At 39.7% G+C, this 11985-nt stretch overlaps 1 protein-coding gene across 1 annotated transcript in view; it reads left to right on the top strand.

Annotated features, from left to right (window-relative positions):
- Positions 1 to 8484: 8484 nt before the first annotated feature.
- Znf521 (zinc finger protein 521) overlaps positions 8485 to 11985 on the top strand; it is a 287254-nt gene continuing 283753 nt past the window's right edge. Inside the window, exons 1-2 of the mRNA XM_004623543.2 lie at positions 8485 to 8489; positions 11459 to 11463. The gene's annotated coding sequence lies outside the window, so the exon portion shown is untranslated. The remainder of the gene's footprint in view (positions 8490 to 11458; positions 11464 to 11985) is intronic.

The raw sequence follows: 11985 nt of genomic DNA, 5'->3' as shown, positions 1-11985 counted from the left end.
GTGTGCACCCTGCTGGAAGGTGGATGCATCTTCCAGAAAGATCAGCAGGGCTTTGGTAGCTGTCTGAGACCCTTTCTTTCTCTGATGCCTCTCAGCATCAGGGCAGCAAAGGGGCGGTCAGGGCACCATCATGTGGATGAAAGGTGAGATCCAGGAGCTCAGCAGGAGATTAAGAAAATTATAAACATGGCCATGGCAAAAAAAAAAAATACTGTAATCAGGAATATTGTTTATCCCTAACAGAGAGTGAAATCCTGTCATTTGTGGCAAAGTGGATGAGCCTGGAGGACACAATGTTAAGTGAAATAATCCAGGCACAGAAAGACAAATACATGTTCTAACCCACTGATTTGATAAGAGAGTAAAATAGTGGTTACCAGAAGCTGGGAGGAGCAGCAGCTAGGGGGACAGGGAGATGTTGGACAAGGGGTACCAAAGGGCAGCGAGAAAGGAGCAGCACAATTTGGTGCTCTATTGCACAGCTGGGAGCATATTATTTTATTTATTTATTTTTTGTGCATTTGGTACAGGGTCTCACTGTCCAGCTCAGACTCGGACTCGTAGTGATCCTCCTGTTTTCAGCCCCCCGAGCGCTGGGATTACAGGCATGTGCTACCACACTGAGACTAGCATATTGTCTATGAGTTGATTTTATATTTTCAAATAGCTGGAAGAATTTCTGATGTGCTCAATGAAAAGAAAAAACATTTAAGATGATGAAAATACTAATTACCCTGATTTGATTATTGCACATCGTGTACATGTTCAGGCATACCACACATCCCCGATAAATACATAAAATCACAATGAATCAATTAAAAAGTAAATATTTAAAAATCCAAGAGCAAATTATAAGCCATGACAAAAAGGGAAGAATTAAGGTAAAAGGTGAGGAATGAGCTACTACTCGATAAATGAATGCCTCAAAAGTGAAAGTCAAGAAAGGGCAATTTGGCATGTGCATTATCTGCCATGGTTTGCAGTGAAATAGACATTTGGAAAAGGCAGCAAAGGCAAAGTGCATCCTCTATTAGGATTCTGATCTGAGGGGACCAAAGGACTACTCAAAAGCATGGAGCACTGACAGCGGCCCTGCTTTGACCCGTGCTGTTCACGCTCTCAAAAAATAATTGAAGATGATTCTTCTCCTAACTATCACTGTGGCTTAGACACAATCCCTTCATACCTGAGACTTCATGTCTGCTTTGCTAAATAAGAGGATGGGGCTACTTCTCATGCCCCGAGTTTGTCTCAGCTCTCAAATGAATACACGGCGTGCTTCATTCACATTACTGAAAATCTGAATGTGTGTGTGTGTGTGTGTGTGTGTGTGTGTGTGTGTGTGTGTGGTTTAGACAACAACCACTTTTCCAAATGCTTCTTTTGAAAGAACTATATAGAAAGTAAGAGAAAAAGGAAAGAGCTTGTGCTTGAACTTTGTGAGAGTGATTTAATTTAGCCAAGCATAATACATGTTTACTTGGAAATAGTAACTGGTGATATCTGTATGACCACGGAGATACTGTTCCACTACGTCTGTTGGGAAACAATAAATGTGACAAAAAGGAAAATGAAATACTGTAATGCCGTGCCTGAAGCCACTCTCCCATTCGTGTCTGGCAAAGCCCTGATCAGACGTGGTTGGAGTTTTTGTCGCTTTCCTTCTTAGCTGGATCTTGAGCTCTTGAGGGAAGAATTATGATTTATTCTCCCCCAACCCTTACTTCTTATGCAGTTCCCATCACACAATAACTGCATTAAATGTGAATTGAATTAATGACATGTAGTTTAAAAGTACGGTTGATATGAAGAAAATAAGTAGAAAAGGAGTCTTGGAAAGTTCTTCAATGAAGACAGGGGGTGTATGTGGAGCTCTGGATTTCTTTTCTATCCCTGATACTACAAAAGGAAAGGAAAGAAAAAAGGAGAGAAGGATGAAAGGGGAAAAAAAGAAGGAAGAAAGGAAGGAAAGAAGAAAGTATAAAGAGAGAGAGAGAGAAAGAGAGGAAATATGCAGGTGCACCTATGCAGAGATGAGATTCAACTAGAGAAAGCTCAGGGAAAAAGTTGTGAAGTGGTTGTGCTGAAAGGAATCAACAAAAACAAAAAGAAAAAAGGAATGAGAAGAAGGGCTGGGTATATAGCTCAGCATCTTAAACGCCTGTTTGGCAAGCATAAGGTCCCAAGTTTGATTACTAGTATGGCAAGAAAACAAAATAAAAAGAATGAGAAGGAAAACTATAGAGAGCCAAAAACCGGAAAGAACAAGGCATCAGGAAGCCACACAAAGATAGGAATAGCATAGAGGGCTTGGGGAGGTACAGGAGCACAAGAGAAGGAGGTTCTTGGAACGGAGTGCCAGGCTGGAGAAAGCTAAGGAACTAGCGGGAGATAAGCCCACGAAATCTCAGGTCACAACACAGATTTATTCGTTGCATTAATACATTAGAAAAGAACCCACAGATTTGTAAGATTAGGCTTAGTGGGTGAGTTTTTTGTTGGGGCTGAAAATAAATAATTAGAGAATATAAGTAAGAGTGGAGATTAATATTCATAATAACTAGCTCCACCAGGGAAAAGTTTCCATTATGAAACCTTACAGGAAGAAAAGCTCAAATTATTATTGGAAAACACAGCTGGCAGAAAGGGAAACAAACCCCCTACCCTTGACTTTACGCTGGGTACTGGTCCAGTGCTAGATACTTTGCAGATTTATTTCTTTAGACTAAAAATATTAATTATGTCTTTGCACACCGGGGGGAAGAAATCACATAGAGGTAAACATGTTCTTTACTTCTTGACATGCATACCTGCCTGGAGACAGTTGACGAATGTGGCAAGCATGGGATAGTAAATAATGGTTTTTACATGGAACCTTATCTTACAGAATTTGTGCTAGGGGCTAGGGATGTAGTGTAGCGGTAGAGCACGTGCCTAGCACGAAGGACCTGGGCTTGACTCTCACTTGTTGGGAGCTGGTTGGGAGTGGCCCTGGAGGGGTTTGGGAAGACCTGGAGAGGAGAGAGTAAATTTGCAAGAAAATTTAAAACGGCAAGCAAAATCACCTCAAAGAGGGGCTGGGGAGATGGCTCAATAGAATAAGTGCTTGCCTGGCAAGCACAAAAGCCTGAGTTCAATCCCCAGTTCCGCCAACAACAAAACAAAAACAAAATCACCTCAAAGAGAATACAGAAAGGTCTGGATTTTGAACGAATTCATTGCTGGTGTGCCGGTGTGACCATTGACCTCTCTTTTCTTTCTGGGGCAACACATCATGGTTTGGGAGGAGGCAACACACCTGCCCATCTCTCAAAAAGGCAGGTAAGTGGTCCTCTCCCCTGAACCCTGGTGTGGTGCCCAGTCCAGTGACCTCTGCTCCACCCTCAGCCTTCCATCCAGAAGTCAGGGGCTTAGGTCAGGCTCAGTCACAAAAGCCCACCGGTGCCCAAGCTTGTGACTTCCTGGCAGGGTTCCCGGGAGCAGGATCTTCTCTGCACTGCGCAGGACCTTGCCTCTTCTCTCCTGGGTACTGAGCACCCTTGTGCAGCTTGTTTCAATTCCAGAAGCGACCTGAAACTTTCTCAACATGTTCCTTTCCCGTGTAAGCTCCCCTAAGCCAATTACCAAGAAACCCAACTGTTACACCAACTTATTGACCATGGTGATTAAAAAAGTTTTAAAGAAAGAGCATGTCCTCATTAGGTCATTTATTCAATAAACATGTTATAAGTAAATAGGCTGGTTTAGGCATTAGGCTAGATTCTGGTGAAACAGAGCCGGCTCCTTCATGAGAACCTTTAGAACGTGCTGCTACTTACACAGCTGAGGGAGTCTGACATTTCTGACACTGTGTGCTAGTTCTCCACTGGATATAACAAATTACCCCCAAACTAAGTGACATAAAATAAATATTTCTCATCTGACATTTTGTAGGTTGGGAATCTGGGAGCAGCTTAGCTGGGGCTTTTGGCCATGGGTCTCTCACAGGGTTGTGCTGCAGGTGTCAGCCAGCACCAGGGGCTCTCCTGTGTGTCCCTGGCCAGAGGAACAGGCCTCCCAGGGCTCACACACATGCTTGTGGGACACCTCCTTCCTTTCCTGGTTATGACAACTTCTGGGGAGGCAGATGACAGTGTGACTGTTGCTTCCCTAAGAAGGAGCAAATGAAAACCAGAGTGAGACATGAGGGGAGTGTGCAGAAAGGGATGGGAGGAGGGCCCAGCGAAGACCAAGTGAGATGCACTTTGAAATTCTGTAATCTAATCTGAGAAGTGGCCCCTTATCCCCTGCACCATTTTCTTTTTGTGAGAAGCAGCTCATGGGGCACAGCTTTCCCTCAGGAACTGGGTGACACACTGCATGAAGACCGAAGCAGGGGTCATGGAGAGCCATCCCAAAAGCAGCCTACCGACTACGTCTTCCTTGGGCAATTTGGACACACCAGGGACGCGGTGAGCCAGGTGGGAGGACCAGGCAAAAAGAAAATGGGAATAGGGTAGAGACCAGGGGAAGCTTTTAGGGAAAAGCCCAGTATCACTGGAGTCCACACACAAAAGATTATTGGAATCATAAAAATTAGACACGAGGGTGAGAAATGTCAACCTCTCAGGCTAACAGGTTACGTCCTGCAGGCTCTGCTGTCAGAATTTGCAGTGAGGTGGTCAGCAGTGTGCATCAATACCCACAAAACATTCAGCATCCGAATAAACAGGAAAGAGACCAACTTAATGCACTGGTCAGAAGGGGAGCGTTCGTGGGGAGCGCCCAGGAGGCTGCAGTCCACACAGTGGGCAGTGTTAGGTTCTAGGTTCGAGCCCTGAGAAAGCACAGGGCTTAACATTCAAATGTGTGAGATGGTGATTTAGAAATGTGATTAGGAAACGGGTTGACTCAAAGGCGGGAAGCTGCCCAAGATGGAAGCAAGCTTGGGGCACAGGCACACAAACCCATTTGGAAACCTAGGCAGCGAGCAGAGGCCAGCTCGGCCGTCTTGTCCTCCCACCCGTCTTGTCCTAAGAGGTGAGAAGTCACTTCCAGGACTTGGTTGCTATGCCACTGGCGTACAAGGACAGGGCAGACGGCAATCCCCCACTCAGTGAATATCTGAAGATGGCCAGGGTATAGAGTCAACGAGAAATAAACGCACAAGTATGGAAAAAGAAAAAAATGAAAAATTAAGAAAGGAGTTCCCTTTAAAATCCTAAAGGTATATTTTGGAGAAAGAATCTTTAAAGATGAAATTACGAAAGATGAGACAAAGGCAAGGAGAAAAGAAAAACTTGGGGACCCTGTGGAATGGATTCTGCCTCATCAAACATTTTTAATTCCATTTTTTATACATAAGTCATAACTGGCAACCTCTGTTGAGACTGTTTTTTTATTGCCTTATGGAAAGGCAAGGCCAATATGATTAAAAGGCAATGCACTCACTTCCCAGGGAAGGGGAGCCGGGAGCAGTGAACCCAAGGCTTTTCTTCAGAGTGACATTTTATGTTACAATTTTAATAAAAAATAAAGAAAAGGGGGAAGAAGAGTGGGGAAAACATTTAAGCTTCATCTTCCACACTCGAATGATAGTGAGAGGTCTTTAAAAACAATAGCAAAGAGCAGCATATGAAAATACGAAAACCACAACACAGAGATTATCATGTGGGGGTAAAGAGAAGGGATTTGAAGACCCCAAACTGATAATACTGCGGTGATACCTAAGAGAAATGACTCACATCATGCAAAGTTGTGGTCTTCTTGGGAAAATAATGCAATGCGGCAACAGCTCCATTTTGCATAGACTATCTGAGATTTCTAGGTTTACTTTGGCATGATAATATCAGTCAACATGAACAAATGAGGCTCCTGAACCCCAGTGATCAAAGGACATAAAGGTTTTTTTGTTGTTAAAGAGGGAAAGAACCATGCACAAAGGTCAAAGCAACACACACACACACACACACACACACACACACAGGGGCAAGCACGTACACACAGGATTAAGAACTCTGACAGAAACTTTCTGGTTTAGAGTTTTTCCTTTAAGAGCAAAATAAAAGATAGAGAACAGGCAACAGAGAGATGTGTCCTTTGCAAATGGGAAGGGTTCAGAGGTGGAGGGAGAGAGAAGGAAGAGGAGGGGAAAGAGCCGTAAAGAATTAGACAAGATTCGTACGTGCACCAACTGGCTATGATGAATGCAGTCATTATGGATTGCAAGTATGGAGTAAAAAATAAAAATGTGAAAGCAAAAAAAGAGAGAACATTGGCCCCTCTTGTTACCAAGAGCCTGTGGGAGGGTTGGTGGTGACAGGCAAAGAGGATCAGTGGCACCTGACCTCTTACCTGTAGGCACCTCAGACACCAGCTCTATTTGGAGCCCCCTGAAGATCGTCTTTGGAAATCACCACGTAGGAGTTTATGGCCAGGAACACTGCCTCAGAGAACCTCAGAAAGATTTAGGAGTTGAAGTAGGAAATGCGTTTGAGAAACTTCTGTACAAAGAAATCTATCAACATTTGAACTTGGGAATTTTGTATTTAGGAGACTGAAGCTATCAAAATTGAAAACGGTAACACAGGCACTACAAACAGAGAAAAAAATGGAGGCACACCCTGAAAGTGTCGTGGATATAACATTTCCTTATCAGAATTCTCTATTAATTAGTATCTCTGCATGTCTTGGTTATACTGATAATGACTGTACATAAATATTAATTTGAAAGTACCAAAAATTTAGGAAGTGAAAAAGCTTCAGAGATAAATGAATTGTGTTCTAATTCTTTCCAAAATGTTGCTCCATATAACAGGCAACATTCATTTCTAAATAGCAGGATAGAAAATAGTCTCTCTTATTTAGTTCTTAACTATATTCAATATGTACAAGAAAAATTCCTGTATTAAAATCCTGCTATTGATACCAGGCCTTTAGTCTATAGTTTGTCTCTTTTCTTCATTATGACACAAAAAGTCTGTTTCGTCTTTTCTGAAACTCCAGCTTTATAAAATCTTTGCTGTATGTTATAATAATTTGAAGGGAAGAACCTTGAAAAATATTTTAGTTCAGGTAAGAGTATAGTGTTCTGGGTTATTTCAAAATAAGATGCAAGGTAATTATTTTTGTTAATGAACAGGAATTTTGCTACCTATTTATTCTGCCGCAGCTCTATCATAAAGTAATATCTATGTAACTTTTAATATTAAACTCCAAAATAGTTTATGATTACAGATGGTTACAAATATAATTTTATCCTCCTTATTAGTTGTAGTTGCTTTAATTGTAGATACAGCTTCTTTTAACTGTCTTCAGCTTTTTATGACCAATATTTTACTTTATGTAAACCACAGCAATAGTATTAACCAGATATTATGGGATTTTAATAATTATGTTAAACTATGCCAATCAAGGAAATCTATTTTTCCTCATTGCTACAAAAGCTTATATATAAAATTTGGGGACTCTAAACCAAATTACATGTTTGATTTTAAATATATAAAGTTAATTCAATTATGTATATTTTAAACTGTAAAATATTTGTCCATGGGCATTATTATCTAGAGATAAGTATATATAATGTATGAAAACTTTGTTTATAATAAAATTGTAAAATTGGTGAAAACATAATTTGCCTTTTTGGAAGTATGAAAATTTTGGAAATAATCTATTTTATTATGTATAAATTTTATATTTCTGATTACGGTAATTATTTTCAGTTAATTCAATAAGCTCTACAGAAACATAATATCAGAATACTTAAAAAGATGGATTCAATTTCTATCAATTGCTTTATGCCTTAATAGTTCCTTTAATGATACATTTTCATTTTTTGTTAGAACTATATTCTTAATTCTTTAGAATTCTCAAATGAATACAGTCTAATTTCTCTAATATACTGCAGTCTATCTTCTTGAGCTCATTCCTCCCCACTTAAACTTTCAAAAGTAATGCCTGTTACTTGAAATAGCATCTTACCTTGTATCTTTCTCTGCACAACTTCTAAATGTTTCCCTATCTTAGTGTTTCAGTGAATTAACAGGGACCTTTGGGGCAGTTATGAAAGCCTCAGAATGAAAGGACAATACTGACAAACCTCTAGCTTTACCTAATTTTATACATGCTGTTATGAAATTTTAAAAATTTCACTGAATTACATTAGTGTAGTGCAACGTAAAGGAGTGAGTGTATGCCGTGCATTATTAAAACATTATCTCCACCACCAAACAGGAATGGAGCAGCAAATTTTAATAAAGACTCAGTGACTCAAATTTCTCGGGAGGAAAAAAACTATCAAGTGAATATGACAGTTAAAAAATTCAAAGCTGAATTTATTATTCTTAACGGCAAGTACATGTACCAAATGTAGATAGTTAATACATATTTTCCATGTGAAGTTCCTTTACAGCCAATATGACCATTTCATGGATTAGGAAAACATTTAGGGTGTGAGTAAGAGGATGGGATGCATATCAAGGACCCTATCAAAGAGCAGGTGTCCAAGAACTGTAATCCTCTGTAAGTGTGGAAACTGGGAACGAGGTATAGATTCTGCATGTGAAAAAAGTTACCTTCCCATATGTGTCACTGAAATTTTGCTCAAATGTAAATTAACAGCCCTCCCCATACTCTAATGTTAATACAAATGCACATGTACAGATAATATGTACATACTTTATATTTCATACATACATATTATACTTGGGATGGCTTTGGACAAAACTTGGTCCCTTCCTAAGACTTTAAATCCTGTAAGTAATAGAGACACATTATTGAAACAGATATTATACAACGTCTGAACTAACCGGCAATTAAAAATACCTAGAGTCTTTAAAATAATTTGAGAATTTTACTTAAAATAGTGGTATAGATAAGTAGACATGTGTTAAAGGTATTTACACAGTGAGTACTATACTGATGTCTTTGTAATTGGTTTAGATGCCAGATTGCAACTTTGACACCATTACTTATAATTTATCAAAGAGATTTATGCTTTGCAACTGACATTTTAAATTGAAGATTTACTTAAACTGGTATTTAATGTGTTTTCTGTAATTAACTCCTTTGAGGTCTGATTTCATGGACACAGAATTCCTTTGACATGGAGCCAACCTTTAGCAATATCATTATTGTCAGAATTAGCAGATAAAAAGTTAAACCTTTTTCTAGTAAGATTCTCCGTTCCTGGTACCCTTTGTTTCAACCATACAGCATAACGTAACATAAACGAAAAGTAGATGCTACATAACTAATGTAAGAAAAGAACTGTAAGTTAAGTCAGTCATCAGTGAATAAAAAATGGAAAGTTTAGTTATGTGGATACTTAAATTCTTGAGAAAATCATGGAGTGAATAGAGGGTCTGTTTTAAACTTTATACTATTATTCAGGTAATCTGTACAAAAAGTCCTACAGCTTACATGCTTTACATTTTTTTTTTTATTCATGAGATGTTACCCAGTTTGCTTAGTGTATAGTATAATATATTGAATGATGATCTGCAATAAATGGTTGAACAGATGACATTGTGACTGTGGTTGAACTTTGACTTTTAAGAATGAGAAGAATCCATTTAAAAGTTGAAAAACACCACCAAATATGGAAGGGGTCACCATCCCCGAGATTAATTTAATTAAGTAAGCAAAACTGCTTATGAATTGGGCATGTTTACCTATTTGCAGACGCTAATTCTATTTCCCTGTGTTGTCCAAGGAAAGACAAAACTCAGTTTCATTCTTTAGCCTGTGTCACCTTCCTCAGATGCATCTGGATAGTTTGTGTCCTCCATGTCTGTTTATACAGGAAGTGTTGAAAATAACTGTCTACCCAGCAGTGCTTATTTAAAACCAAGAGCTTATCAATTCCATAGAACTGATCAATTCACATGGAATATGATCATACAGGCTGCTGAAATCAGTGGGAGTTTTGTCTGCCAGGTCTGGTTAACACTTGCCATTTTGAAAAATGGAATATATGATGTGTGCTTGTTTGGGGCTTTGAGATCCCTTAACGAGACCCAAGGAAAGAGTTGTCCACTCTTTAGTAAAATTCCTTCCCCATGGTGCTTTCTTACCCCATAGTCAGCAGTGACACTGGAGGAGTCCCTAAGTTGATGCTTTATACCCCCAAGATAATGGTTATGGCTTTATGGATAGATTTCTGGAATTGCGTTTAGGAATGGTATCAGTGATTTCCCCTGTAGTCATTTGATACTGAAATGAAAGACTTTAAAGAAATGTTTTTTTTTTTTTTAAAAAAAAAAACAAAACATTTTTCCTATTGGTAGAGGTCAATCTTGGATACATTTATGTAAAATTAGCTTTTTTTTTGGGGGGGGGATGGCCCTTTATGTCTCCCTTAAAATTCTCAGCAGTGCTGTCCACAACTGAAAGGACAGGTTCTTGAGCCAGAGTTCATTTCTGAGCTAGGAGTTTTGTTCATCTCTTACTAGAGCAGAGCAAGTGAAATACTAAGATTGGGAAGTGAAAGAACAATTGAGACTGAAACAGACAAAGCAAAATACTTCAAGAACAGAGTGCATCAACTCCTATAGAAAACTACTTCGGCAAATTATGCAGTGCTTTAGTATCATGTTAACAGTTTTTCACAGTCCAGTAAAAGTAGCCTTAACTGCCATGAATATTTTCGACGGCCCACTCATAACTTGAGACCACACATACCTGGCCCCACGGTATCCTGCACTCGCACATGTGGCTACCACATGAAAGAAAAGCACTGCAAAAACTGGAGATTTTTACATTTTTTCCTTTCCCGATGAGTTGTGTGACACTGGATGCTTACAAAGTTATGTCTAGAATCTAGAATCCTCTGTCCCAGCGTAGCTTCTGCAGCTAACACTGTATGCTTTATTAGTTCAGTCATACAAAGTTATATTTATTTAATGGTAACGATGATTTCACTTTGGAAATGCCGGCAGATGAACGAAAATTCAATTATAATCATGAAACTTTTAAAAAACCGTATTGTGTCTGCAGTTATCCACTGAGGGTGAAAGCAATTGAAAGGTTAAATTGAAAAAAAATTACAACTTCCTCAAAGCTTTGATGTCGCTGGATGATCTTCTAACAGTTGTAGTTTAATCTTACAAAACGGAGAATGTTTAAACATCTGGTTAAGCACATTCATTTTGTTCTGAATTCCGCTCATTTTCTGTAAATAACTATTCCCAATTTCTTAATTTCCACAAAGACTTGTGAATCTGAGCCCTATTTTGGTAGTCCTCCCTAGCTTTTATGACTTTAACGAGCGTGTCCAAGCAAAGAAACCACAATACATAGATAAAATAAAGCAGGTATCGTTCCTTGGATGATGTCGAAGGAAAACAGGTGACGGTGTTAGGATGGAAGCAGGCAGGTGAAAAGTTAGGAAGCCCAAGTGTCCGGAAAACAGACCACCCCATCCACCTGCAGACATTTCTATGTATTTCAGATAGAATTTCCTTCTTCAGATATTCTTAAGTGCAGGTTTTCTTACTTCTTGCTCTTTGTATTTAAAAAGAGAGAGAGAAAGCAAGAAAGCTTTATTTTCCGGTCAGAAATCCATGTCATTTTAAGAATGTTATTTAAAGGAACGACATTCTTCAGCATGGATGACTCTCTCTAAATGGGAAGGGGAGAGAGGGAGAGAAAGGGGAAAAAAAAGTCCGAACAACTTGCCTTTAAAAAGAGTCCAAATAAGACAGACTTGGCCGATCGGTTGTTGCCTTACAAAAGATTTGCCCAGAAGGGGCAACAAAAAAAGCCCTAATTTAAAAAGAAAAAAACAAAGCCCCCAATAAACTGCACCTCTGCCCCCTCCGGAGCAGCTCCTTGCGTCCTCTTACATCCATCCTACCAGAAGGGGGACCTTTCCACTTTCAGATGCTCCTTCGCTTTAATTTCTGGAGAGGAAAAAAGCGAGCACCAGAGCCCCGCGCTCGGCCCGGAGCCCTGACACCACGGCGGCGGCGGGTGTGTGCGCGCGGCCGGCTCGCGGCGGGCGGCGGC

This window comes from Octodon degus, unplaced genomic scaffold (assembly GCF_000260255.1).
Source record: "Octodon degus isolate 3935 unplaced genomic scaffold, OctDeg1.0 scaffold00003, whole genome shotgun sequence".
In the NCBI taxonomy this organism is placed as follows: Eukaryota; Metazoa; Chordata; class Mammalia; order Rodentia; family Octodontidae; genus Octodon; species Octodon degus.
This window is presented reverse-complemented; position numbering and strand designations above follow the sequence as displayed.